This window comes from Diadema setosum, chromosome 3 (assembly GCF_964275005.1).
Source record: "Diadema setosum chromosome 3, eeDiaSeto1, whole genome shotgun sequence".
In the NCBI taxonomy this organism is placed as follows: domain Eukaryota; kingdom Metazoa; phylum Echinodermata; class Echinoidea; order Diadematoida; family Diadematidae; genus Diadema; species Diadema setosum.
Window position 1 is genome coordinate 44,332,249 of NC_092687.1, and position 27,811 is coordinate 44,360,059.

The following is a 27,811-nucleotide window of genomic DNA, read 5'->3' on the forward strand; positions in this document are numbered from 1 at the left end:
CACTTTTGTGAAAATTGTAACTTGCATGGAAAGGAAATTTGACATTTCTGGATGTTTTCAATTGGGGGTCTGGTGCGTTCACACTGAACATGCTCAACCACATTAATGACAAGCTTTCAACAGACCTCAATATCAGATACATTTAGGTTTACCAGCCTATCAGTTCGGTGCAGCAGCTGCCCACTGCAGGGCCTACAGGGGATCCGACGATTTGGCTGGTTTTGACCTACGCCCATAAGATTGTTCACAAACGACAGCCTCTCAAGAGGGCGCTATAACTCGCTGGGTTTTCTCAGAAAAAAAGAAAGAATAAAAGAAGTAGACGAAAGAAAAAGCTTTATATGACAGAGACAAATCGGCTCTCTGTCACGTTGTTTATGACGAACGATTGTGGGTATGGCTGGAAATACCTCCCCGTAATCATTTCCTCTTGATCAATATTACTCAAAATTTAACCTGAGCCTGTAATTCAAGAGATGGAATCTTCTTTTGCACTGCCCCAAGACTCTATGACGAATCTGAAGAAAAAACTAAAACTAAAAGCAAAAACAAAAACAAAACAATAAAAAAAAAAACAAGGGGTTTTATGCAAGCATCAAAGTGGCGAAGATGTCTGCACGCGCAAAGTGAAAGGGCGCCCTCACCCTGTCGTCACCAAAAATGTTGAGCAAATACCGCAGGATCTCCCAGATCAGAATATTTGTCTATTTGTTTGTTTGTTTGTTTGTTTGTTTGTTTGTTTCGGTGGGGCACAGAAAAAGGAAAAATAACAGTACACTAAGAAGCCCGATGCAGATGCTTCAATTGTCATTTACTATAGTTTACTATAGTTATATTTCATTGATACTTTCATCAGTCACCTATGGATATACTGTTACATTATGATGGCTGAATAATTAGATAAACTTTACTGTCTACACGACAGCCAATCATGCTTCGTTATTTCGACTTGTTCTTTTTATGTCTGCATCCTTTTGTATTCTTTCTATCCTTTGCTTAAAATCAACATCTCGTCGATACTACACTGCAAAAAATGCGGCATACTGTTATATACGTGCATTGTCTTGTCTGAAGATTTGGTTCTGTAAGGCTTAATGGAAAACACAAAATAATAGGTAGAAATTACCTATTACATGACGTTGCATCGTAATTTTTTTTCATGTTTTTATTGTTCGTTGCACCAATTACTACTGATTGTTCTTGCCACCTATTTTTTTTTCTTTCTTTTTTTTTGTCGGTATTCTGCAACTTTATCTAATACTTGGAAATCCTGTGTAGATATCTGAGGCAGTGATGCATTCAATGGAAATGGCGTGGTAGTATTTACCTGTCAAAGATATAGCATATACTGTACTCTGGGGTTTATGTCTTTATCTTTCATAAGACTCGTTTGCAGCAGAAATATGAAAGTAAAAGAGGACATTTCTCACTAAATCATTCTGTTCTATTCTTTTTTTTTTCTTTTTCTTTTTTCTTTGTCTGTTGTACTTTTTTTTTCCCTTTTCTCCTACCTCCCAAGTGTAAGATGGATTTGTGAAGCGCTGTGATACATTTGCATTTTTGTAAGAGCGCTATATAAATACCAATATTGTATTGTATTGTATTGTATTGTATTGTATTGTATTGTATCCCTCGTTTAATACTCGTCTTCGACTATAATAACACATAGGCGTACCTATGATCCTAACAGATTAGTAGGTCTACTTCGTGAGAACACCTGACAGTTTAAGTTCCCCAAAATGTTTCATTTTTGGTCGGATTTTCTTGGGAACTTTTGTTGCTTTTTTTCCTTCTTCTTCTGGTTTATCTTTTTTCTAGTTTATATCAAATGATATGGAATTGCCCCTTATGCCTAATTTGCCTGCAGCCCTTATTACTTATCGACAAAGGGGGAAAAGAATAATATATAATTTAACAAGCAAGCGATACAACGTATCAAATCATCAACAAAATATGGGATTTATAGAAAATTGTTATAGATTATGGGACAAGAATGGACGGTAGTCAGAGTATTACAAGAAATAAAAGTCAAATTAGTATTCACAAAGGAAAGTCTTGAGTGGTAATAAGCTGTCTTAACTACGGCATACTTTCGTTTTTGTTTTTCACTATGTACAATTATACAAATTTCATTTAAAATGGTCATAATTCAACCAAGAATGCCAAGGCATGTATAGTCTTTGCCTCTTATGTGGGAAAATTCATGTGTGTTGTTATCGTTTTTTTTTTTTTTTTTTATGACAAATTGTCCACTTGCGGTGAAAACAGGATCTAAAGATTATCTAAAGTGTGATCATGGCATATAGGTAGCAAGAATCTTGTGTCTCTTTTTATACATTTTATTGATGATATTGACTTTAAGAAAAGCCACTATGAAAACATGTCCTCACAATAAACTAACTTCGAAAAATGTTAATGACTTCACAAAATAGAACAGTTTTTCATGATATTTTTGTTTACGTATCTAGGTCCTACTACTATTACGCTTCTAATACATTTTCATGATTTCATTTCATTTGCATGTAAAGAATTAGAATTTAGGGCCTACTGAAACATTATATAAAGCAATTTAAAGAATTCACAATGAGAATCAATGATCCACATTACACACACTGCATTATGTATTTCAATTTCGGCTCATTTAAGGTATAGCATCTTTATTAAGAATGAGAAAATAATGTCTCCCTTTTCTATCATATTTTTACAAACAAGTATCAGGTGGATTACACAGAAACAAAAAATCAGGTGTTATTTCATTTGTTATGTTCACAGACATAACCGTCCGACTCCTTCCTTCGCTCAATCTGTCCCGACTGGCACGAGATACAGTGACGTATAACTATCGTACTCCTGTTGTTACATCTATGCCATCATACGCATGGAGTACTATAGTGGTGACGTCAAAGCGAAGACATCATCACTCTGATTAATTTCGAATATTGGTATAGAAACAGTCTGTGCTCCAAACTTACATTTCAATGGCCTCCTGAATTGTTTTACCGTTCGTTTGTATTTTGTGTGTTCTTCTTGCTGCTTTTTAAATGGTTTTACCCTCTGTATAAGGTTACAATCTGAATATAATGATGATAGAGTCAACTCTCTATTGCAACCTTTGAAGTTTTAATATGTTTAGGATGACTCCAGTTAAATGTTTCAGAATCTTCGGGCAATGAGGATTCCAGACTTGAATCATCCAGATTCGGATTCAGCATTCTCGAAACAGGAGAACAGTTTTGTTTTTCTTTGCTATTTTTCTCCATTTTATTTCTAAGGAAATGTATAGGGTAAGCATCTTGAAGATCATCTTGAATATTTCAAAACCTTCAAGGATGCAAGAAATTCATAATCCAGATTCGGATTCATCGCAAACGAAATGGGATGAAATCATTTGACAGACGGTAAAATAAGGTTCGGCGTCTGGCATTAAGACTATAAAATGATTATACTCTCTTCCTTGTTCGTGTTGTTTATGTTACTTTACTCCGATGATTATATACGATGCACTTTTACTCTATACCTACAACCACTGTATGTTACCAGTGCTTTATTGCGTTTCATTTGTCATAATACTCTGCATTTAAATACAGGTTGATTTGAACGGCTCCCCTCCGACGTCACGATGTTGGTGAAGAATGAATGGTTGAGGGCGTTTGCCATCGGAGCTCTTGTTGGTGGGTACGTGGTTCTTAACATCGGACGATTCCTGTTTCATTGCTCCTCCACCGAATTCAAAGGACAATATGAGTACGCACCTTATAGCACAGCATCGAGAGGGGTGGCCGCTGTCATAGTAGGTGCAAATAAAAACGAAGAAAATAAAACCTCAAAATCTGCAAATGATTTCAGAAATTTATCCAGAACTCTTCCCATTGACGTGAGATGTCCCACAGACTGGAAAACAAATTCATCGGCAGCGGAGAAACTGGAATGTCGAAAACGATTACCAGATGTGATCGGAATCGGTGTATCGAAATGCGGGACGGGGGGCGCTCTCCTTCTTTCTCGACATGCATCCGTATCTTGTGCACTCGCATAAACCGAAGGAAGTCTACTTTTGGAACGACAAATTTAATCGTGGCATGGATTGGTATCGCGATATTATGCCAGTTTCGTCGAAGTATCAGCTTACAATGGAAAAGACACCAACTTACATCCGTGACAAAAGGGTTCCACTGCTTATTAAGTCCATGCTGCCCTCTACGACTAAATTCATCGTAGTAGTTCGTGATCCCGTGTTACGGTTGGTATCGAGCTATGTTCACAATATTGTCACTGGAGGCAAGCCTCTAAAAAGGGCGCTAAACCCCGCTGGCTTCAAAAAGACCTTCCTCTCTAATAAAGGTGATGTTAAAGAGACTAATACGGCTCTACGCCACGGGCTTTACGACGAGCTATTTCGACGAGGTATTTCGACGAGTCGAAAATATACTTTAATAAAACCAAAGGCTTCTATTGCAAGCATCACGATGGTGAAGATGTCTGCATGCGTGAAGGTAAAGGGCGCCCTCATCCCTTCGTAGCTGAAGATGTTGAGCGAAAATTGAAGGACTTCTATCACCCACACAATCTCGTCTTTGAACGAATGGTTGGGAAAACTTTTACTTGGGCATAGAAAACAAAATGAAGCAAACACTAAACGTCTTTATGGTAGTCAAAATTAAGACCCTTCTTGATCTATAGTGAAAAATCCATGGGTACTTTGCACTCCCGTTACAACAACACGGTTACAGTGAATTGTGTTAATATGAAGAGCTTGCTTCCAAAAGGCGCTAAATCCAATTTTTATCGAACTCCATCTTTCGCATGATTCGAACAGATCTTTGTCATGTGCACATAAGGCACTAAAAATTTAATCAAAATTGTTTGAGGAAATATGAAAAAATCAAGCATGAAATTCACGCTTTCAACCAAAAGGCGCTAAATCCATTTGCTTTCAACCAAAAGGCGCTATATCCAATTTCTCTATTCCGGTCTCTGATTGGTCAGAGCACGCCAGCTAGGGGTGCTCTGACCAATGAGAACATGCAACACGTACTATTACATGCAGCGATACTGCACTACATAGTTCAATGGCAATTCTTCACGGTCATGGATCACTACCACTGAATCTTGTCTGTAGTGCTGTACAGAACAATGGCTATCAGTCGAAAGTACATGACAGTTTCTTAATGGATGAAAGACCCAAGACTGCCGGTGATCTAAAAAGTGGTACGAAAAGTGGAAAAATGAGGCAGTGTTGAAGAAATGCAAGGCTCAGCAGTGGAAATACAGCTGTGAAAGGTGAGTTTACTTATCTGTACGACGCCCAGATTAAGTCAGTCCCATATGTGCGTCTTGGTGTTGGGACCGAGATGGGCATCATACCCTACTTTGAACATGCTGAGTTGATTTATGAGCAACGTAGAATGTCAAATTTGGGTTTTATTACAAATTTTATAGTTAATCATTATCTGGGATCAATTATCTGCTGGGGAAAATCGTGAAATGGGCCCCACCATGCACCGGCATGCACGACAAACAGGGCTCGTCGTCGTGCATCAGTATGTATTTTACGTGTTGGCTACCAGCTAAATGTTTACCTGTACAAGGCAAGGCTGTAGTGTAGAGCTCTAACGTTAGAGCTCTATTAAATGTTAGTACTATATAATAAGTTTTTAGTAAATCAAACCTTTTGATCTACGGGTTCTGCTCGACGATGCAATACCAAGCAAGGTAAATTTACTACTAGGCCTATACTAGAACTAGTATGGTCTAGCTACTACCAGATATTATAGGGTGGACTTACAGCAACAGGGCTGGGTGTGTATAAACAGGGTAAATTTACCGGTACTTTTCGGCGATGCAATACCAAGCAAGGTAAATTACCAGTAGGCCTGCTACTAACGTATAGGGTGGACTTACAGCAACAGGGCTGTGTGTGTATAAACAGGGTACTTTTCGGCGATGCAATGCCAAGCAAGGTAAATTACTACTAACGTTACTAACATAGGGTGGACTTACAGCAACAGGGCTGCGTGTGTATAAACAGGCAAGCCGCTGTGAACCAATACTGACATGCAGTGGTGGGGCCTATTTAACAAGTATGCCGTTAGTTTAGCGTAGGGTTGTATAATACCTATGGTAAGAATAATCAAGGGTCATGAGGAAGTCTTTCCAAGGATAGAATGAAGGGCAAAATCGTGAAATCGGCCCCACAGCAGTGTGCTTGCACTCGTGCATTTAGCAATTAAGCAAGGTTAGGTTAGGGTTAGGGTTTAAGGTTAGGTTAGGGTTGTACTTATAGTTGAATTGGCTGTTGAATTAGTCGAGGGACATTAGGGAGTCTTTCCAAGAATAAAACATGAAGACCAAAGAAAAAAAAAAAAAAAAACGGGAGAAAGGGAGGAGTATGCTGTGGAAATCGGCCCCGCCTCTGTATCAATTGCTCGTAAACACCGTTTGGTTTGGTATGAAAGAAAGCCCCAAACGCCGTGCTTATGTACCGATTAACGCCACACGGCGGGGCTGAATTCACGAGTATAAACAGGCGAGCCGCTGTAGTATTAGTACTGACACGCAGTGGTGGGGCCTACTTCACGAGTATGCCAAATGAAGTGTACTGCTACATTGTATGCAGTGGAAACTGGTCCTGTTGCTGTATCAATCATGCATATTAAAGTGTCGTTTGGTGGGGCCACATTCCTCAGTATTAGCCCTGTATTGTGCAAGAAAGCACCATATTGAACACCACATGGTGGGGATGTAACAGGTAAGCTGCCGTATTATTTAGTACTGATGATAGAGAGACAGTGGTGGGGTCCATTTCACAAGTATGTCAATAATTATCTGTTGAAGGAACTGTAATCAATAAATGAAGTTACCTTGACTCATTTTCTCAGTTAAGTTTTCTGTAGATCGACAGCGTGTAACTATTCAAGTCAGTCTATACAGTACTGCTTATGCTGTGTTGCAATGGTAATGACCTGGTTACCTACTTTTCTAACTGTTCGAGTTGGTCTATGCAGCACGGGTGCATTGCCCTGGTAATGATAGAATTAGAGCCTGTCTAATATTCAGTGATGGATCTTATAATCCTGATATGATTGCATTTGTGGTTTTTTTATGGTTATATTAAACATTAAAAAATTATGTTAAAAAATCTGTAAATCAAACTAGTCCCTTTCTTTTTGGTCTTTTAGTAGAGTAAGTGTTGCTCCAAATCACTATGGCTGTCTAGAAGCTATTGAGAAATGTATCAAAATTGGAAGTTTGAGGTTGTGTTTGCTACTCGTGGACAGATATTCTAAGCCAACGGTATTAATTACTTTTGACTGAATTCTCTTATTCTTCTCCCAATTCAGGTTAATGGCAAATCATCCTTGGAAGTCATACAACCTACAGCATATCTGCAAGCAGCAAGTGTCACTGAGCTGGCAAGACACCCAACGACCTGCCCAACTCGTTGTCACGCCCAATACATCTGTCCCCCCAGGAGCAAACCTCCCAAGGAGGGATTCGAACCCGAGTTGGGCGTTTCAACGCAGCCATGCATCGGTGGGGGCTACGCCCGTCAGCAGCCTGCCAGTGTGGTGCACCAAGGAGCTACTACAGACATGGAGTCCCATCAAGCCAACCTTCTTTGATCTAGCTTCGATGCCGCTCCGACGAACGCGCGTATACGCAGCGGGGAGCCGAGCGTGATTTACGACATCTGTGTCCACGTCCGTGGCATAATCGCCCGGGTTTGGCGTTTCTATCGCACGCTTTGGTGGTTTCCGCACTGCGTTGTGATAAACATTACGGAGCGATCGCGTTTTCATCGGGGAAAACCCACTTGTAATCCGTAATTCCGAAATGTGTGTTTGAAGGGGGAAGTGCGGAATTGGTTGATATTTGTGTGGTTTCTGGGAGACACTGCATAATGAATGCGATCGATCGCGTTCGAACTGCTTGATTTTGCTTGTTCAATTCGTTGTGTACCGTCCAAACATTTGTTCGATATGGCGGGTTTTGACGATATTGCGGACAGTGAATTGTGTAACCTGTTAGAAATCGAACAGTTGGAATTGGTTCCCGATGATTCTGAGATTGATTCAAACAGAATGTCGATTTTCATTGTATTTTTGGCCTCCCCAAATCGGTCTTTATACACCAATTCTACACTACAGTACAGCACTACAGCTACAGGTACCCACCTGCATGTATTCGTGTCCGTAGTTGTGAAAATATGAGAGAAAGCAAGGAGCTACTACAGTACTATTACTAAAAAAAACTAGCTCCTAGGGGAAAGGAACAGACCATGGCATGGGATGGAAAGGCAAAGGAGAAAGCCGAAACGGCTTAAATTTACTGATTTAAGTTTTAACTCTAAGACTAAGATCTAGATCTAGTTAAGAGTTTCATTGGTGACTTGGCTTGGGAAAACATGACAAAATGAGATTCTACTGTATAATACCTGAAATATTCGCGATTTTATTTTCGCGAATTTCGTGAGTTAAGACATGACTGAGTATCACATATTTATTTTATCAAGCTTCTTACTCTAAATTTTGATCTATAGTAAACTAAGTAACAATTTAGTTTTATTCATATTCTTAGACTTAAGTCAAAATCTTAAGACTAAAGTTAATTAATCGTGATGAACGGATAATCGTATTCGTAATCAAGTCTGAGTCTGGGCAGAGATCAAAACTTTGTCATGAATTGACGACTAACACAAATATGAACAAATGGGACTGTACGAAGACGTGAGCAGACGACAGTGTCGCCCACCGTCAGTTCACTTCCAATGCATTTTAATATGTGTTGGCACCTGTTGGTACTCTTATGCTCGGTTGCATTCGAAAGGTTGAAGTATCCTCTTTCGAACGAAATTTCTTTAAAAGTTCCCACAAAAGTCATGTTTCATGCAGAGGAATTTAAAAAGCGAAGGTAATATGGATCGTATTCGTAATCAAGTCTGAGTTTGGGCAGAGATCAAAACTTTGTCATGAATTGACGACTAACACAAATATGAACAAATGGGACTGTATGAAGACGTGAGCAGACGACAGTGTCGCCCACCGTCAGCTCACTTCCAATGCATTTTAATATGTGTTGGCACCTGTTGGCACTCTCATGCTCGGTTGCATTCGAAAGGTTGAAGTATCCTCTTTCGAACGAAATTACTTTAAAAGTTCCCACAAAAGTCATGTTTCATGTAGAGGAATTTAAAAAGTGAAGGTAATATGGCATGTTTTTATACATATTTCATCATAACTCACCCATCTCAGGTCCAAATTTCGCGAAATAACCACTACCAGATTCGAAATTTCGTTGTGAATTCGATGATTTCGATTGCGCATACTAAAATGGCTGACTTATGGACTGCGCATGCACAAAAGAGACATGTGTGTTTGTTTCGACAATTTTTACTCTCCTCCACTAACGGACAGAGCTGCGGCATCGAACTTGATCTTGAAAGCGCGCTGCAGCTGTCACCGGGGGCAAGATTTTGGTGATAATGTCGCTGCGGCACTTTGAAGTTAAGCGCGTTGCGTAAAGAGTTCGGTCGTAAATTACTCTGTTGGGACTCCATGTCTGTAGTAGCTCCTTGGGTGCACCAGAACAGACTGCTCAACACATCTTGAGTGAGTGCCCTGATCTCCGCCCTCCTGACAACATGGACCTGACACACCCTACTCCTGAGACTGTAACTTGGCTACAACAACTGAGGGACGTTATTTAGCTGCCGCTTCCTCATTTGCAAGAAGAAGAAGAAGCGCACATCGATGACATTTACCATTCCTTATACCAGGAGGGTGACAGGATGCATTCATAGCAGTACATGAAAGGCCAAGATTTCGTGAATCAGAGGATTGCGAGAAATCACAGAGCTTATCGTTCATTTCTGAGCTCATGCGTACTGAACCAGACAATGGAACCATCACAGTGGTCTTAATCTCATTGAATGCTGAATCAAGCTTTCTTGAGTACGCCGGTAGGTGCAACGTACTTCGAGTGGCTGTGTGTTTTTGACATCATTAAACTTAAGCTGAGAGGAGGAGAAAACATCCCTGGAAAACAACATCAAGGTGATATTGCTTGCATTTAGGCGGTGGACAGGAATTCGGCGAGGGACTAACCAAGTGGCCAGTGCTTTGAATGACTTCCTTGATATTGAATACAGTGGACATCTCTGGCAATGAGGATGAAGCAACAGTGGCCACCAATGATGAACGGAACTCTGACTCGAGCTTATGGCAAGACATTATGATTCCTAGGGCAGGCACTTTAACTAGTTGAGATATTCTGCTATGGACTTGATGGTATGCATTTCATGCGGTAAACCTCCTGTTTTGGCTGTAAATGACTCAATTTTTACTTTTTAGAAATGAACATGGTAAGAAGACAAAAAAAGACAATGTGATTCACAGTACAGATGCCTAGATGTAGGCCTTATTAGGTGATACGCTATCAGCGTATCACCTATTGTGATTGTCAAAATCTCTCTTTATTTGAAGAGTTTGTTTGCAAAAACCGATAAGTCCATATTTGCCAAATGGAGATATTTGCGATTAAAGGTCAAGAAAAATAAAGAGAATAACAAGAAAATTTTTGCTTCTTTTGACCATAACTTCAAAAATGTACCTTTATATGTAGTGACTAATATATCATTTAAAAGGTATTATTTTGTACTTTATGACAGAGACCGTACTTCAAAATTTTCAAAAATGGACTTATCGGTTTTTGCGAACAAACTCTTCATTTCTTTTTAGGTGATACGCTATCAGCGTATCACCTATTGTGATTGTCAAAATCTGTCTTTTTTCTTATTCTTCTTTCTTTCTGGCCTATTTTGTGTCGTCAATATCTCAAGAATGACATTACGGAGTAACATGACATTTTCAGTCAACATGTCTCATGACAATATCTAGCCACAATAAGGTTTTCATGACAGTAACGTATCTATGACGTCATCTAGGCGCCATTTTATGATTTTCGGACCATGTTACATGATCGATCATAACTTCATAACTAAAGGTCCTTTCTGTATCAGTTTTTGTGGACATAAAGTTCAGGTCACGCTCTATCTTTCTTTCTCTGATGCTAATTACCTAGGACGTCATCTAGGACGCGTAAGCGCGCGTCAAACATTAAAAAGGCTCAAAACAACTTTCCAATGGGAAATCTCGAAGTTTCAGACAATTTTAAGCGTTTCAAACAATTTTGCGCGTGCGCGTCCGTCCGCGCATTTTCGCGCGCACAGCGCGTCAGTAACATGAAAATGCACATTTTTTGACTGATCTGGATTCCTGATACTTTGAGTAACAATATCCATTGATTTCTGATCGATTTTGACAAATAACAAAGCAATGCACTGGCGTCAAAGTTGAAATTTCGCGTGCGCATCTATGTGCAAATATAGTGAAAAAACATGTCTTTGTTTATTTCGCCATAGCTCTTTAAAACGTCAGGTGACCCTATGTTTTTATTGCATATTACAAAAGCATATGAATTGAAAATAACGTTTCAAGTATCATTATTTCCATAATTACAATATGACGTCATCATATCGTCATCTGAAATCAAAAAAGTGGAATTAATTTTTTTAAGGTACTGTTTCTGACATTCATTTGCTCGTATCTCTGTTGTTTAAGCTCAATATTATCCCAAATTCAGATATGTTGTACTTTGAACATTTGCCTTTTAAGTCCATGTCATGCTTTTGATATTTGATGACGTCATCATACCTTAAATTGTGATTAAAGGTAAAGACGCAAAATCGGACAAGTTTACGTGTATTGTCTATGGGAGGTGATTTTTTTTTAAAGCATCAATTGACTTAACAACGTTTAAGCACCTTTATCTCAGCTGATTTTGCTTCATTTCCTCTGAAACTTTAATATGTTGTAGCTGAGACAATAAGCTGCAGTAATCATGCATTTTATTCTTTGAAATCTCCTCATCAGATTGACAATTTTGCAGTTTAAAACTGAAAATGAAAATGGAATGTGGACAAACCGATTCCCCATGTATCTTTCACATACATAAGTTTACGTTCCCCATATTCTTGTCGAGACGTATGGCCGAGTGGTTAAAGGCGCCGTCTCAGAGACGTGAGGTTGCGGGTTCGAACCCCACAAGATCACGAAACAATTTTTTTTTTTTATTTTACTTTTTTTTTCTTCAATTTTGTTTTACATATTCGTCCATGTAGAAATCACGTTCGTATATAAACGCACCTATACACACACACAGACACACACACACGCCATATCCCTCTTTTTTGTGTGTTGGAGACCACATTGCTTCGACTGCAGCAACATTTTGCAGGTTGACTTTGTCAAACCGATCATAGTATGTAATGACGACGACTGAGGTGTTGTACTTTGAACAATTGTCTTTCAAGACGATGTCATTGTTTTGTAATTTGATGACGTCATTACACTGAAAATTGTGATTAAAGGCAAGGTATCAAAACCAGCCGATTATAGGTTTTATGTCTGCGGGACGTATTTTTCCCAAGTTGCCAGAAATGGCATAGTGACCTCAGTCGTTACAGGGCCGCTTTTCCGTCTAGCAATGCAATAGATGTTCACACGGCCACGTTAGTTGAGTGGGCATTGACTTTCCCCCTGTTATATCTATACATTGTTGTTTTTTTTGTCTTACCATTTCCGTGGATGACCCGTGGCCGAGTGGTTACAGAAACGGTTTCGCATGCACGCTCAATATAACTTCAAGGTGCCTATATCACATTCTTTTATTTGTCGATCACAGATGACCGTCATCTGATGACCACAAGCGTATCACCTAACTCGTCCTCAATGTGACGAGTTTTCATGTCTCGTTAGGTGATACGCTATCAGCGTATCACCTATTGTGATTGTCAAAATCTCTCTTTATTTCTTTTTATTCTTCTTTCTTTCTGGACAATTTTGTGTCATCAATATCTCAAGAATGACATTACGGAATAACATGACATTTTCAGGGAACATGTCTCATGACAAAATCTAGCCACAATAAGGTTTTCATGACAGTAACATATCTATGACGTCATCTAGGCGCCATTTTGTGATTTTCGGACCATGTTACATGATCGATCATAACTTCATAACTAAAGGTCATTTCTGTATCATTTTCGGTGGACATTAAGTTCAGGTCACGCTCTATCTTACATTTTAATGCTAATTACCTAGGACATTATTACGGGCGCGTACGCGCGCGTCAAACTTTTAAAAGGCTCAAAACAACTTACCAATGGGAAATCTCGAAGTTTCAGACAATTTTAAGCGTTCCGCGCGTTCGCGTCCGTCCGCACATTTTCGCGCGTAGTGCGCGTAGACAAAATGAAAATGCACATTTTTTGACAGATTTGGATTCCTGATACATTAAGCAATAATATCCTTTGATTTCCGATCAATTTTGACCTATAACAAAGGAATGCGTTGGCGTCAAAGTTGAAATTTCGTGTGCGCGTCTATGTGCAAATATAGCGAAAAACATGTCTTTGTTTATTTCGCCATAGCTCTTTAAAACGTCTGGTTACCCTATGTTTTTATTGCATATTACAAAAACATATGAATTGGAAATAACGTTTCAAGTATCAATATCTCCATGAATACATTATGACGTCATCATATCATCCTCTGAAATCAAAAAAGTGGAATTGATTTTTTTAAGGTACTGTTTCTGACATTCATTTGCTCGTATCTCTGTTGTTTAAGCTCAATATTATCCCAAATTCAGATATGTTGTACTTTGAACATTTACCTTTCAAGTCCATGTCATAGATTTGAAACTTGATGACGTCATCATGCTTTAAATTGTGTTTAAATGTAAAGACGCAAAATCGGACAAGTTTACGTGTTATGTCTATGGGAGGTGATTTTTTTAGAAACCATGCATTGACTTGACAACGTTTAAGCACCTTTATCTCAGCTGATTTTGCTTCATTTCCTCTGAAACTTAAGTATGTTGTAGCTGTGACAATAAGCTGCAGTAATCATGCATTTTATTCTTTGAAATCTCCTCATGAGGTTGACAATTTTGCAATTTAAAACTGAAAATGAGAATGGAATGCGGACGAAATGATTCCTGATTCGTCTTTCACGTACATAAGTTTACGTTCCTCTAATTTTCTCGTCGAGACATATGGCCGAGTGGTTAGAGGCGTCGTCTCAGAAACGTGAGGTTGCACACGTACGGGTTCGATCCTCACAAGAGCACGAAAGAAAATAATTATTATTTTTTTTACTTTTTTTTTTCTTCAATGGAGTACTACACCTTCGTCCATGTAGAAATCACATTTGCATGTAAACACACCTATACGCACACACTCACACAGTATACCTTTGTTTTGCGTTGGAGACTGCATTACTTCGACTGCTGCAAAATTTTGCAGGCTGGGCTTTTCGTCCATGTAGAAATCACATTTGCATGTAAACACACCTATACGAACACACTCACACAGTATACCTTTGTTTTGCGTTGGAGACTGCATTACTTCGACTGCTGCAAAATTTTGGAGGCTGGGCTTTTCAAACTGATATAGTATATTGTAACAAAATGAAATTTGTTCATACCAATTCAGTAACACAATGTAGTCGTGGTTACTTTGTGCTGATTTATACATGTAACAAGCTATACATTGTAAAAAAGGTATTTGCATTGTTCCTTTAAGTCAGTCTTCTGTATTGATGATTATTTGTCAATTAGTGGTTTTTGTGGAGTTTCAGATAGTGATAAAAAGTATGGATGATAAGTGCAGCGATAATTCCTACAGTTAGTTCAAAGTTGTGTTACAGATGTTTGATACATGCATTTAGCATTGTGTGTGTATATACGTGTGTATACAGGTTGGCCATATGACACATTCTAGACAAATAATCTTAATTAATTAGCAAACGTGATCAGCTATGGAACTGAATATGGTACTGATGTATGATATTAATGATTCTAATTAAACTGTGACGAGTTTAAAGGGATAGCATAACTGTGTGTAAAAATAAGGCAATTATAAGGAAATTTTAGGGGAATTTGATAACCATGCCTATAATAATTTCATACAGGTACTAATATCTGCCTCATATTCGTGCGATGGATCGTCATGTCAATAGCAAACTGACAACGTACGATGAATGTGTTATATATAGAACAACTGTCTTTCAAGTCCATAACGTTCCCCATATTTTCTCGTCGAGACGTATGGCCGAGTGGTTAAAGGCGACGTCTCAGAGACGTGAGGTTGCGGGTTCGAACCTCACAAGATCACGAAACAATACACTTAGCTATTTTACTGTTTTTTTTTTCTTCAATTTTGTATTACATATTCGTCTATGTAAAAATCACGTTCGTATATAAACGCACCTATACACACACACAGACACACACACACACGCCATATCCCTCTTTTTTGTGTTGAGTGGGCATTGACTTTCCCCCTGTTATATCTATACATTGTTGTTGTTTTTTGTCTTACCATTTCCGTGGATGACCCGTGGCCGAGTGGTTACAGAAACAGTTTCGCATGCACGCTCAATATAACTTCAAGGTGCCTATATCACATTCGTTTCTTGTCGATCACAGATGACCGCCATCTGATGACCACAAGCGTATCACCTAACTCGTCCTCAATGTGACGAGTTTTCATGTCTCGTTCTTCTTTCTTTCTGGACAATTTTGTGTCATCAATATCTCAAGAATGACATTACGAAATAACATGACATTTTCAGGGAACATGTCTCATGACAAAATCTAGCCACAATAAGGTTTTCATGACAGTAACATATCTATGACGTCATCTAGGCGCCATTTTGTGATTTTCGGACCATGTTACATGATCGATCATAACTTCATAACTAAAGGTCATTTCTGTATCATTTTCGGTGGACATTAAGTTCAGGTCACGCTCTATCTTACATTTTAATGCTAATTACCTAGGACATTATTACGCGCGCGTACGCGCGCGTCAAACTTTTAAAAGGCTCAAAACAACTTACCAATGGGAAATCTCGAAGTTTCAGACAATTTTAAGCGTTTCGCGCGTTCGCGTCCGTCCGCACATTTTCGCGCGTAGTGCGCGTAAGCAAAATCAAAATGCACATTTTTTGACAGATTTGGATTCCTGATACATTAAGCAACAATATCCCTTGATTTCCGATCAATTTTGACCTATAACAAAGGAATGCGTTGGCGTCAAAGTTGAAATTTCGTGTGCGCGTCTACGTGCAAATATAGCGAAAAACATGTCTTTGTTTATTTCGCCATAGCTCTTTAAAACGTCTGGTTACCCTATGTTTTTATTGCATATTACAAAAACATATGAATTGGAAATAACGTTTCAAGTATCAATATCTCCATGAATACATTATGACGTCATCATATCATTATCTGAAATCAAAAAAGTGGAATTAATTTTTTTAAGGTACTGTTTCTGACATTCATTTGCTCGTATCTCTTTTGTTTAAGCTCAATATTATCCCAAATTCAGATATGTTGTACTTTGAACATTTGCTTTTCATGTCCATGTCATAGTTTTGAAATTTGATGACGTCATCATTCTTTAAATTGTGTTTAAAGGTAAAGACGCAAAATCGGACAAGTTTACGTGTTATGTCTATGGGAGGTGATTTTTTTAGAAACCATGCATTGACTTGACAACGTTTAAGCACCTTTATCTCAGCTGATTTTGCTTCATTTCCTCTGAAACTTTAGTATGTTGTAGCTGTGACAATAAGCTGCAGTAATCATGCATTTTATTCTTTGAAATCTCCTCATGAGGTTGACAATTTTGCAATTTAAAACTGAAAATGAGAATGGAATGCGGACCAAACGATTCCTGATTCATCTTTAACGTACATAAGTTTACGTTCCTCTAATTTTCTCGTCGAGACGTATGGCCGAGTGGGTAGAGGCGTCGTCTTAGAAACGTGAGGTTGCACACGTACGGGTTCGATCCTCACAAGAGCACGAAAGAAAATAATATTTTTTTTTTTACTTTTTTTTTTTCTTCAATGGAGTACTACACCTTCGTCCATGTAGAAATCACGTTTCCATGTAAACACACCTGTACGCACACACTCACACAGTATACCTTTGTTTTGCGTTGGAGACTGCATTACTTCGATTGCTGCAAAATCATAGTTTTGGAGGCTGGGCTTTTCAAACTGATATAGTATATTGTAACAAAATGAAATTTGTTCATATCAATTTAGTAACACAATGTAGTCGTGGTTACTTTGTGCTGATTTATACATGTAACAAGCTATACATTGTAAAAAAGGTATTCAGTCTTCTGTATTGATGATTATTTGTCAATTAGTGGTTTTTGTGGAGTTTCAGATAGTGATAAAAAGTATGGATGATAAGTGCAGCGATAATTCCTTCAGTTAGTTCAAAGTTGTGTTACAGATGTTTGATACATACATTTAACATTGTGTGTGTGTATATACGTGTGTATACAGGTTGGCCATATGACACATTCTAGACAATTAATCTTAATTGATTAGCAAACGTAATCAGCTATGGAACTGAATATGGTACTAATGTATGATGTTAATGATTCTAATTAAACTGTGACGAGTTTAAAGGGATGGCATAACTGTGTGTAAAAATAAGGCAATTATAAGGAAATTTTAAGGCAATTTGATAACCATGCCTATAATAATTTCATACAGGTACTAGTGCCTGCCTCATATTCGTGTGATAGATCGTCATGTCAATAGCAAACTGACAACGTACGATGAATGTGTTATACATTGAACAAATGTCTTTCAAGTCCATAACGTTCCCCATATTTTCCCGTCGAGACGACCGTGTGGCCGAGTGGTTAAAGGCGACGTCTCAGAGACGTGAGGTTGCGGGTTCGAATCCCACAAGATCACGAAACAAAATACTTAGCTACTTTACTGTTTTTTTTTCTTCAGTTTTGTATTACATATTCGTTCATGTAGAAATCACGTTCGTATATAAACGCACCTATACACACACAGAGACACACACACACGCCATATCCCTCTTTTTTGTGTGTTGGAGACCACATTGCTTCGACTACAGCAAATTTTGCAGGTTGACTTTGTCAAACCGATCATAGTATGTAATGACGACGACTGAGGTGTTGTACTTTGAACAATTGTCTTTCAAGACCATGTCATTGTTTTGTAATTTGATGACGTCATTACACTGAAAATTGTGATTAAAGGCAAGGTATCAAAACCAGCCGATTATAGGTTTTATGTCTGCGGGACGTATTTTTCCCAAGTTGCCAGAAATGGCATAGCGACCTCAGTCGTTACAAGGCCGCTTTTCCGTCTAGCAATGCAATAGATGTTCACACGGCCACGTTAGTTGAGTGGGCATTGACTTTCCCCCTGTTATATCTATACATTGTTGTTGTTTTTTTTTGTCTTACCATTTCCGTGGATGACCCGTGGCCGAGTGGTTACGAAACGGTTTCGCATGCACGCTCAATATAACTTCAAGGTGCCTATATCACATTCTTTTCTTTGTCGATCACAGATGACTGTCATCTGATGACCACAAGCGTATCACCTAACTCGTCCTCAATGTGACGAGTTTTCATGTCTCGTTATTTAGGTGATACGCTATCAGCGTATCACCTATTGTGATTGTCAAAATCTCTCTTTATTTCTTTTTAGGTGATACGCTATCAGCGTATCACCTATTGTGATTGTCAAAATCTCTCTTTATTTCTTTTTATTCTTCTTTCTTTCTGGACAATTTTGTGTCATCAATATCTCAAGAATGACATTACGGAATAACATGACATTTTCAGGGAACATGTCTCATGACAATATCTAGCCACAATAAGGTTTTCATGACAGTAACATATCTATGACGTCATCTAGGCGCCATTTTGTGATTTTCGGACCATGTTACATGATCGATCATAACTTCATAACTAAAGGTTATTTCTGTATCATTTTCGGTGGACATTAAGTTCAGGTCACGCTCTATCTTACATTTTAATGCTAATTACCTAGGACATTATTACGCGCGCGTACGCGCGCGTCAAACTTTTAAAAGGTTCAAAACAACTTACCAATGGGAAATCTCGAAGTTTCAGACAATTTTAAGCGTTTCGCGCGTTCGCGTCCGTCCGCACATTTTCGCGCGTAGTGCGCGTAAGCAACATGAAAATGCACATTTTCTGACAGATTTGGATTCCTGATACATTAAGCAACAAGATCCATTGATTTTCGATCAATTTTGACCTATAACAAAGGAATGCGTTGGCGTCAAAGTTGAAATTTCGTGTGCGCGTCTATGTGCAAATATAGCGAAAAACATGTCTTTGTTTATTTCGCCATAGCTCTTTAAAACGTCTGGTTACCCTATGTTTTTATTGCATAGTACAAAAACATACGAATTGGAAATAACGTTTCAAGTATCAATATCTCCATGAATACATTATGACGTCATCATATCATCATCTGAAATCAAAAAAGTGGAATTAAATTTTTTAAGGTACTGTTTCTGACATTCATTTGCTCGTATCTCTGTTGTTTAAGCTCAATATTATCCCAAATTCAGATATGTTGTACTTTGAACATTTGCCTTTTAAGTCCATGTCATAGTTTTGAAATTTGATGACGTCATCATGATTTAAATTGTGTTTAAAGGTAAAGATGCAAAATCGGACAAGTTTACGTGTTATGTCTATGGGAGGTGATTTTTTTAGAAACCATGCATTGACTTGACAACGTTTAAGCACCTTTATCTCAGCTGATTTTGCTTCATTTCCTCTGAAACTTAAGTATGTTGTAGCTGTGACAATAAGCTGCAGTAATCATGCATTTTATTCTTTGAAATCTCCTCATGAGGTTGACAATTTTGCAATTTAAAACTGAAAATGAGAATGGAATGCGGACGAAACGATTCCTGATTCATCTTTCACGTACATAAGTTTACGTTCCTCCAATTTTCTCGTCGAGACGTATGGCCGAGTGGTTAGAGGCGTCGTCTCAGAAACGTGAGGTTGCACACCTACGGGTTCGATCCTCACAAGAGCACGAAAGAAACAATTATTTTTTTTTCTTTTTTTTCTTCAATGGAGTACTAAACCTTCGTCAATGTAGAAATTACGTTTCCATGTAAACACACCTATACGCACATACTCCCACAGCATACCTTTGTTTTGCGTTGGAGACTGCATTACTTCGACTGCTGCAAAATTTTGCAGGCTGGGCTTTTCAAACTGATATAGTATATTGTTACAAAATGAAATTTGTTCATATCAATTCAGTAACACAATGTAGTCGTGGTTACTTTGTGCTGATTTATACATGTAACAAGCTATACATTGTAAAAAAGGTATTTTCATTGTTCCTTTAAGTCAGTCTTCTGTATTGATGATTATTTGTCAATTAGTGGTTTTTGTGGAGTTTCAGATAGTGATAAAAAGTATGGATGATAAGTGCAGCGATAATTCCTACAGTTAGTTCAAAGTTGTGTTACAGATGTTTGATACATACATTTAGCATTGTGTGTGTGTATATACGTATGTATACAGGTTGGCCATATGACACATTCTAGACAATTAATCTTAATTAATTAGCAAACATAATCAGCTTTGGAACTGAATATGGTACTAATGTATGATGTTAATGATTCTAATTAAACTGTGACGAGTTTAAAGGGATAGCATAACTGTGTGTAAAAATAAGGCAATTATAAGGAAATTTTAGGGGAATTTGATAACCATGCCTATAATAATTTCATACAGGTACTAATATCTGCCTCATATTCATGTGATATATCGTCATGTCAATAGCAAACTGACAACGTACGATGAATGTGTTATATATGGAACAACTGTCTTTCAAGTCCATAACGTTTTCCCATATTTTCTCGTCGAGACCTATGGCCGAGTGGTTAAAGGCGACGTCTCAGAGACGTGAGGTTGCGGGTTCGAACCCCACAAGATCACGAAACAAAATACTTAGCTATTTTACTTTTTTTCTTCAATTTTGTATTACATACTCGTCCATGTAGAAATCGCGTTCGTATATAAACGCACCTATACACACACAGACACACAGACACACACCATATCCCTCTTTTTTGTGTTGGAGACCACATTGCTTCGACTGCTGCAAAATGTTGCAGGCTGACTTTGTCAAACTGATCATAGTATGTAATGACGACGACGGAGGTGTTGTACTTTGAACAATTGTCTTTCAAGACCATGTCATTGTTTTGTACTTTGATGAGAGACGTCATCACACTGAAAATTGTGATTAAAGGCAAGGTATCAAAATCAGCCGATTATAGGTTTTATGTCTGCGGGACGTATTTTTCCGAAATTGCCAGAAATGGCACAGCGACCTCAGTCGTTACAAGGCCGCATTTCCTTCTAGCAATGCAATACATGTTCACGCGGCCACAATTGTTGAGTGGGCATTGACTTTTTCCCCCTGTAATATCTATACATTTTTTTTTCGGCCTTACCGTTTCCGTGGATGTCCCGTGGCCGAGTGGTTAGAGAAACCGTTTTGCATGCACGCTCAATATAACTTCAAGGTGCCTATATCACATTCTTTTCTTTGTCGATCACAGATGACCGACATCTGATGACCCAAGGCGTATCACCTAACTCGTCAGTGTGACGAGTTTCATGTCTCGTTCTTCTTTCTTTCTGGCCTATTTTGTGTCGTCAATATCTCAAGAATGACATTACGGAGTAACATGACATTTTCAGTCAACATGTCTCATGACAATATCTAGCCACAATAAGGTTTTCATGACAGTAACGTATCTATGACGTCATCTAGGCGCCATTTTGTGATTTTCGGACCATGTTACATGATCGATCATAACTTCATAACTAAAGGTCCTTTCTGTATCAGTTTTTGTGGACATAAAGTTCAGGTCACGCTCTATCTTTCTTTCTCTGATGCTAATTACCTAGGACGTCATCTAGGACGCGTAAGCGCGCGTCAAACATTTAAAAGGCTCAAAACAACTTTCCAATGGGAAATCTCGAAGTTTCAGACAATCTTAAGCGTTTCAAACAATTTTGCGCGTGCGCGTCCGTCCGCGCATTTTCGCGCGCACAGCGCGTCAGTAACATGAAAATGCACATTTTTTGACTGATCTGGATTCCTGATACTTTGAGTAACAATATCCATTGATTTCTGATCGATTTTGACAAATAACAAAGCAATGCACTGTCGTCAAAGTTGAAATTTCGCGTGCGCATCTATATGCAAATATAGTGAAAAAACATGTCTTTGTTTATTTCGCCATAGCTCTTTAAAACGTCAGGTGACCCTATGTTTTTATTGCATATTACAAAAGCATATGAATTGAAAATAACGTTTCAAGTATCATTATTTCCATAATTACAATATGACGTCATCATATCGTCATCTGAAATCAAAAAAGTGGAATTAATTTTTTTAAGGTACTGTTTCTGACATTCATTTGCTCGTATCTCTGTTGTTTAAGCTCAATATTATCCCAAATTCAGATATGTTGTACTTTGAACATTTGCCTTTTAAGTCCATGTCATGCTTTTGATATTTGATGACGTCATCATACCTTAAATTGTGATTAAAGGTAAAGACGCAAAATCGGACAAGTTTACGTGTATTGTCTATGGGAGGTGATTTTTTTTTAAAGCATCAATTGACTTAACAACGTTTAAGCACCTTTATCTCAGCTGATTTTGCTTCATTTCCTCTGAAACTTTAATATGTTGTAGCTGAGACAATAAGCTGCAGTAATCATGCATTTTATTCTTTGAAATCTCCTCATCAGATTGACAATTTTGCAGTTTAAAACTGAAAATGAAAATGGAATGTGGACAAAACGATTCCCCATGTATCTTTCACATACATAAGTTTACGTTCCCCATATTTTCTCGTCGAGACGTATGGCCGAGTGGTTAAAGGCGCCGTCTCAGAGACGTGAGATTGCGGGTTCGAACCCCACAAGATCACGAAACATTTTTTTTTATTTTACTTTTTTTTCTTCAATTTTGTATTACATATTCGTTCATGTAGAAATCACGTTCGTATATAAACGCACCTATATACACTCACAGACACACACACACGCCATATCCCTCTTTTTTGTGTGTTGGAGACCACATTGCTTCGACTGCAGCAACACTTTGCAGGTTGACTTTGTCAAACCGATCATAGTATGTACTGACGACGACTGAGGTGTTGTACTTTGAACAATTGTCTTTCAAGACGATGTCATTGTTTTGTAATTTGATGACGTCATTACACTGAAAATTGTGATTAAAGGCAAGGTATCAAAACCAGCCGATTATAGGTTTTATGTCTGCGGGACGTATTTTTCCCAAGTTGCCAGAAATGGCATAGTGACCTCAGTCGTTACAGGGCCGCTTCTCCGTCTAGCAATGCAATAGATGTTCACCAGGCCACGTTAGTTGAGTGGGCATTGACTTTCCCCCTGTTATATCTATACATTGTTGTTGTTGTTTTTTTTTTTGTCTTACCATTTCCGGGGATGTCCCGTGGCCGAGTGGTTACAGAAACGGTTTCGCATGCACGCTCAATATAACTTCAAGGTGCCTATATCACATTCTTTTCTTTGTCGATCACAGATGACCGTCATCTGATGACCACAAGCGTATCACCTAACTCGTCCTCAATGTGACGAGTTTTCATGTCTCGTTATTCTTCTTTCTTTCTGGACAAGTTTGTGTCATCAATATCTCAAGAATGACATTACGGAATAACATGACATTTTCAGGGAACATGTCTCATGACAAAATCTAGCCACAATAAGGTTTTCATGACAGTAACATATCTATGACGTCATCTAGGCGCCATTTTGTGATTTTCGGACCATGTTACATGATCGATCATAACTTCATAACTAAAGGTCATTTCTGTATCATTTTCGGTGGACATTAAGTTCAGGTCACGCTCTATCTTACATTTTAATGCTAATTACCTAGGACATTATTACGGGCGCGTACGCGCGCGTCAAACTTTTAAAAGGTTCAAAACAACTTACCAATGGGAAATCTCGAAGTTTCAGACAATTTTAAGCGTTTCGCGCGTTCGCGTCCGTCCGCACATTTTCGCGCGTAGTGCGCGTAGACAATATGAAAATGCACATTTTTTGACAGATTTGGATTCCTGATACATTAAGCAATAATATCCTTTGATTTCCGATCAATTTTGACCTATAACAAAGGAATGCGTTGGCGTCAAAGTTGAAATTTCGTGTGCGCGTCTATGTGCAAATATAGCGAAAAACATGTCTTTGTTTATTTCGCCATAGCTCTTTAAAACGTCTGGTTACCCTATGTTTTTATTGCATATTACAAAAACATATGAATTGGAAATAACGTTTCAAGTATCAATATCTCCATGAATACATTATGACGTCATCATATCATCATCTGAAATCAAAAAAGTGGAATTGATTTTTTTAAGGTACTGTTTCTGACATTCATTTGCTCGTATCTCTGTTGTTTAAGCTCAATATTATCCCAAATTCAGATATGTTGTACTTTGAACATTTACCTTTCAAGTCCATGTCATAGATTTGAAACTTGATGACGTCATCATGCTTTAAATTGTGTTTAAATGTAAAGACGCAAAATCGGACAAGTTTACGTGTTATGTCTATGGGAGGTGATTTTTTTAGAAACCATGCATTGACTTGACAACGTTTAAGCACCTTTATCTCAGCTGATTTTGCTTCATTTCCTCTGAAACTTAAGTATGATGTAGCTGTGACAATAATCTGCAGTAATCATGCATTTTATTCTTTGAAATATTCTCATGAGGTTGACAATTTTGCAATTTAAAACTGAAAATGAGAATGGAATGCGGACGAAACGATTCCTGATTCATCTTTCACGTACATAAGTTTACGTTCCTCTAATTTTCTCGTCGAGACGAATGGCCGAGCGGTTAGAGGCGTCGTCTCAGAAACCATGAGGTTGCACACGTACGGGTTCGATCCTCACAAGAGCACGAAAGAAAATAATAATTTTTTTTAACTTTTTTTTTCTTCAATGGAGTACTACACCTTCGTCCATGTAGAAAACACGTTTGCATGTAAACACACCTATACGCACACACTCACATAGTATACCTTTGTTTTGCGTTGGAGACTGCATTACTTCGACTGCTGCAAAATTTTGCAGGCTGGGCTTTTTAAACTGAAATAGTATATTGTAACAAAATGAAATTTGTTCATATGAATTCAGTAACACAATGTAGTCGTGGTTACTTTGTGCTGATTTACACATGTAACAAGCTATACATTGTAAAAAAGGTATTTGCATTGTTCCTTTAAGTCAGTCTTCTGTATTGATGATTATTTGTCAATTAGTGGTTTTTGTGGAGTTTCAGATGGTGATAAAAAGTATGAATGATAAGTGCAGCGATAATTCCTACAGTAAGTTCAAAGTTGTGTTACAGATGTTTGATACATACATTTAGCATTGTGTGTGTGTGTGTATACGTGTGTATACAGGTTGGCCATATGACACATTCTAGACAATTAATCCTAATTAATTAGCAAACGTGATCAGCTATGGAACTGAATATGGTACTAATGTATGATGTTAATGATTCTAATTAAACTGTGAAGAGTTTAAAGGGATAGCATAACTGTGTGTAAAAATAAGGCAATTATAAGGAAATTTTAGGGGAATTTGATAACCATGCCTATAATAATTTCATACAGGTACTAGTACCTGCCTCATATTCATGTGATAGATCGTCATGTCAATAGCAAACTGACAACGTACGATGAATGTGTTATATATTGAACAACTGTCTTTCAAGTCCATAATGTTCCCCATATTTTCTTGTCGAGACGTATGGCCGAGTGGTTAAAGGCGACGTCTCAGAGACGTGAGGTTGCGGGTTCGAACCCCACAAGATCACGAAACAAAATACTTAGCTATTTACTGTTTTTTTTCCTCAACTTTGTATTACATATTCGTCCATGTAGAAATCACGTTCGTATATAAACGCACCTATACACACACACAGACACACACACACGCCATATCCCTCTTCTTTGTGTGTTGGAGACCACATTGCTTCGACTGCAGCAAACTTTTGCAGGTTGACTTTGTCAAACCGATCATAGTATGTAATGACGACGACTGAGGTGTTGTACTTTGAACAATTGTCTTTCAAGACGATGTCATTGTTTATTAATTTGATGACGTCATTACACTGAAAATTATGATTAAAGGCAAGGTATCAAAACCAGCCGATTATAGGTTTTATGTCTGCGGGACGTATTTTTTCCAAGTTGCCAGAAATGGCATAGCGACCTCAGTCGTTACAAGGCCGCTTTTCCGTCTAGCAATGCAATAGATGTTCACACGGCCACGTTAGTTGAGTGGGCATTGACTTTCCCCCTGTTATATCTATACATTGTTTTTTTTTTTTTTTTTGTCTTACCATTTCCGTGGATGACCCGTGGCCGAGTGGTTACAAAAACGGTTTCGCAAGCACGCTCAATATAACTTTAAGGTGTCTATATCACATTCTTTTCTTTGTCGATCACAGATGACTGTCATCTGATGACCACAAGCGTATCACCTAACTCGTCCTCAATGTGACGAGTTTTCATGTCTCGTTCTTCTTTCTTTCTGGCCTATTTTGTGTCGTCAATATCTCAAGAATGACATTACGGAGTAACATGACATTTTCAGTCAACATGTCTCATGACAATATCTAGCCACAATAAGGTTTTCATGACAGTAACGTATCTATGACGTCATCTAGGCGCCATTTTGTGATTTTCGGGCCATGTTACATGATCGATCATAACTTCATAACTAAAGGTCCTTTCTGTATCAGTTTTTGTGGACATAAAGTTCAGGTCACGCTCTATCTTTCTTTCTCTGATGCTAATTACCTAGGACGTCATCTAGGACGCGTAAGCGCGCGTCAAACATTTAAAAGGCTCAAAACAACTTTCCAATGGGAAATCTCGAAGTTTCAGACAATTTTCAGCGTTTCAAACAATTTTGCGCGTGCGCGTCCGTCCGCGCATTTTCGCGCGCACAGCGCGTCAGTAACATGAAAATGCACATTTTTTGACTGATCTGGATTCCTGATACTTTGAGTAACAATGTCCATTGATTTCTGATCGATTTTGACAAATAACAAAGCAATGCACTGGCGTCAAAGTTGAAATTTCGCGTGCGCATCTATGTGCAAATATAGTGAAAAAACATGTCTTTGTTTATTTCGCCATAGCTCTTTAAAACGTCAGGTGACCCTATGTTTTTATTGCATATTACAAAAGCATATGAATTGAAAATAACGTTTCAAGTATCATTATTTCCATAATTACAATATGACGTCATCATATCGTCATCTGAAATCAAAAAAGTGGAATTATTTTTTTTAAGGTACTGTTTCTGACATTCATTTGCTCGTATCTCTGTTGTTTAAGCTCAATATTATCCCAAATTCAGATATGTTGTACTTTGAACATTTGCCTTTTAAGTCCACGTCATGCTTTTGATATTTGATGACGTCATCATACCTTAAATTGTGATTAAAGGTAAAGACGCAAAATCGGACAAGTTTACGTGTATTGTCTATGGGAGATGATTTTTTTTAAAGCATCAATTGACTTAACAACGTTTAGGCACCTTTATCTCAGCTGATTTTGCTTCATTTCCTCTGAAACTTTAATATGTTGTAGCTGAGACAAAAAGCTGCAGTAATCATGCATTTTATTCTTTGAAATCTCCTCATCAGATTGACAATTTTGCAGTTTAAAACTGAAAATGAAAATGGAATGTGGACAAAACGATTCCCCATGTATCTTTCACATACATAAGTTTACGTTCCCCATATTT

At 38.1% G+C, this 27,811-nt stretch overlaps 1 pseudogene; it reads left to right on the forward strand.

The window, feature by feature from the left end:
* Positions 1–3,619: 3,619 nt before the first annotated feature.
* On the forward strand, positions 3,620–4,612 carry LOC140246906 (heparan sulfate glucosamine 3-O-sulfotransferase 1-like; annotated as a pseudogene).
* The last annotated feature ends 23,199 nt before the right edge of the window (positions 4,613–27,811 follow it).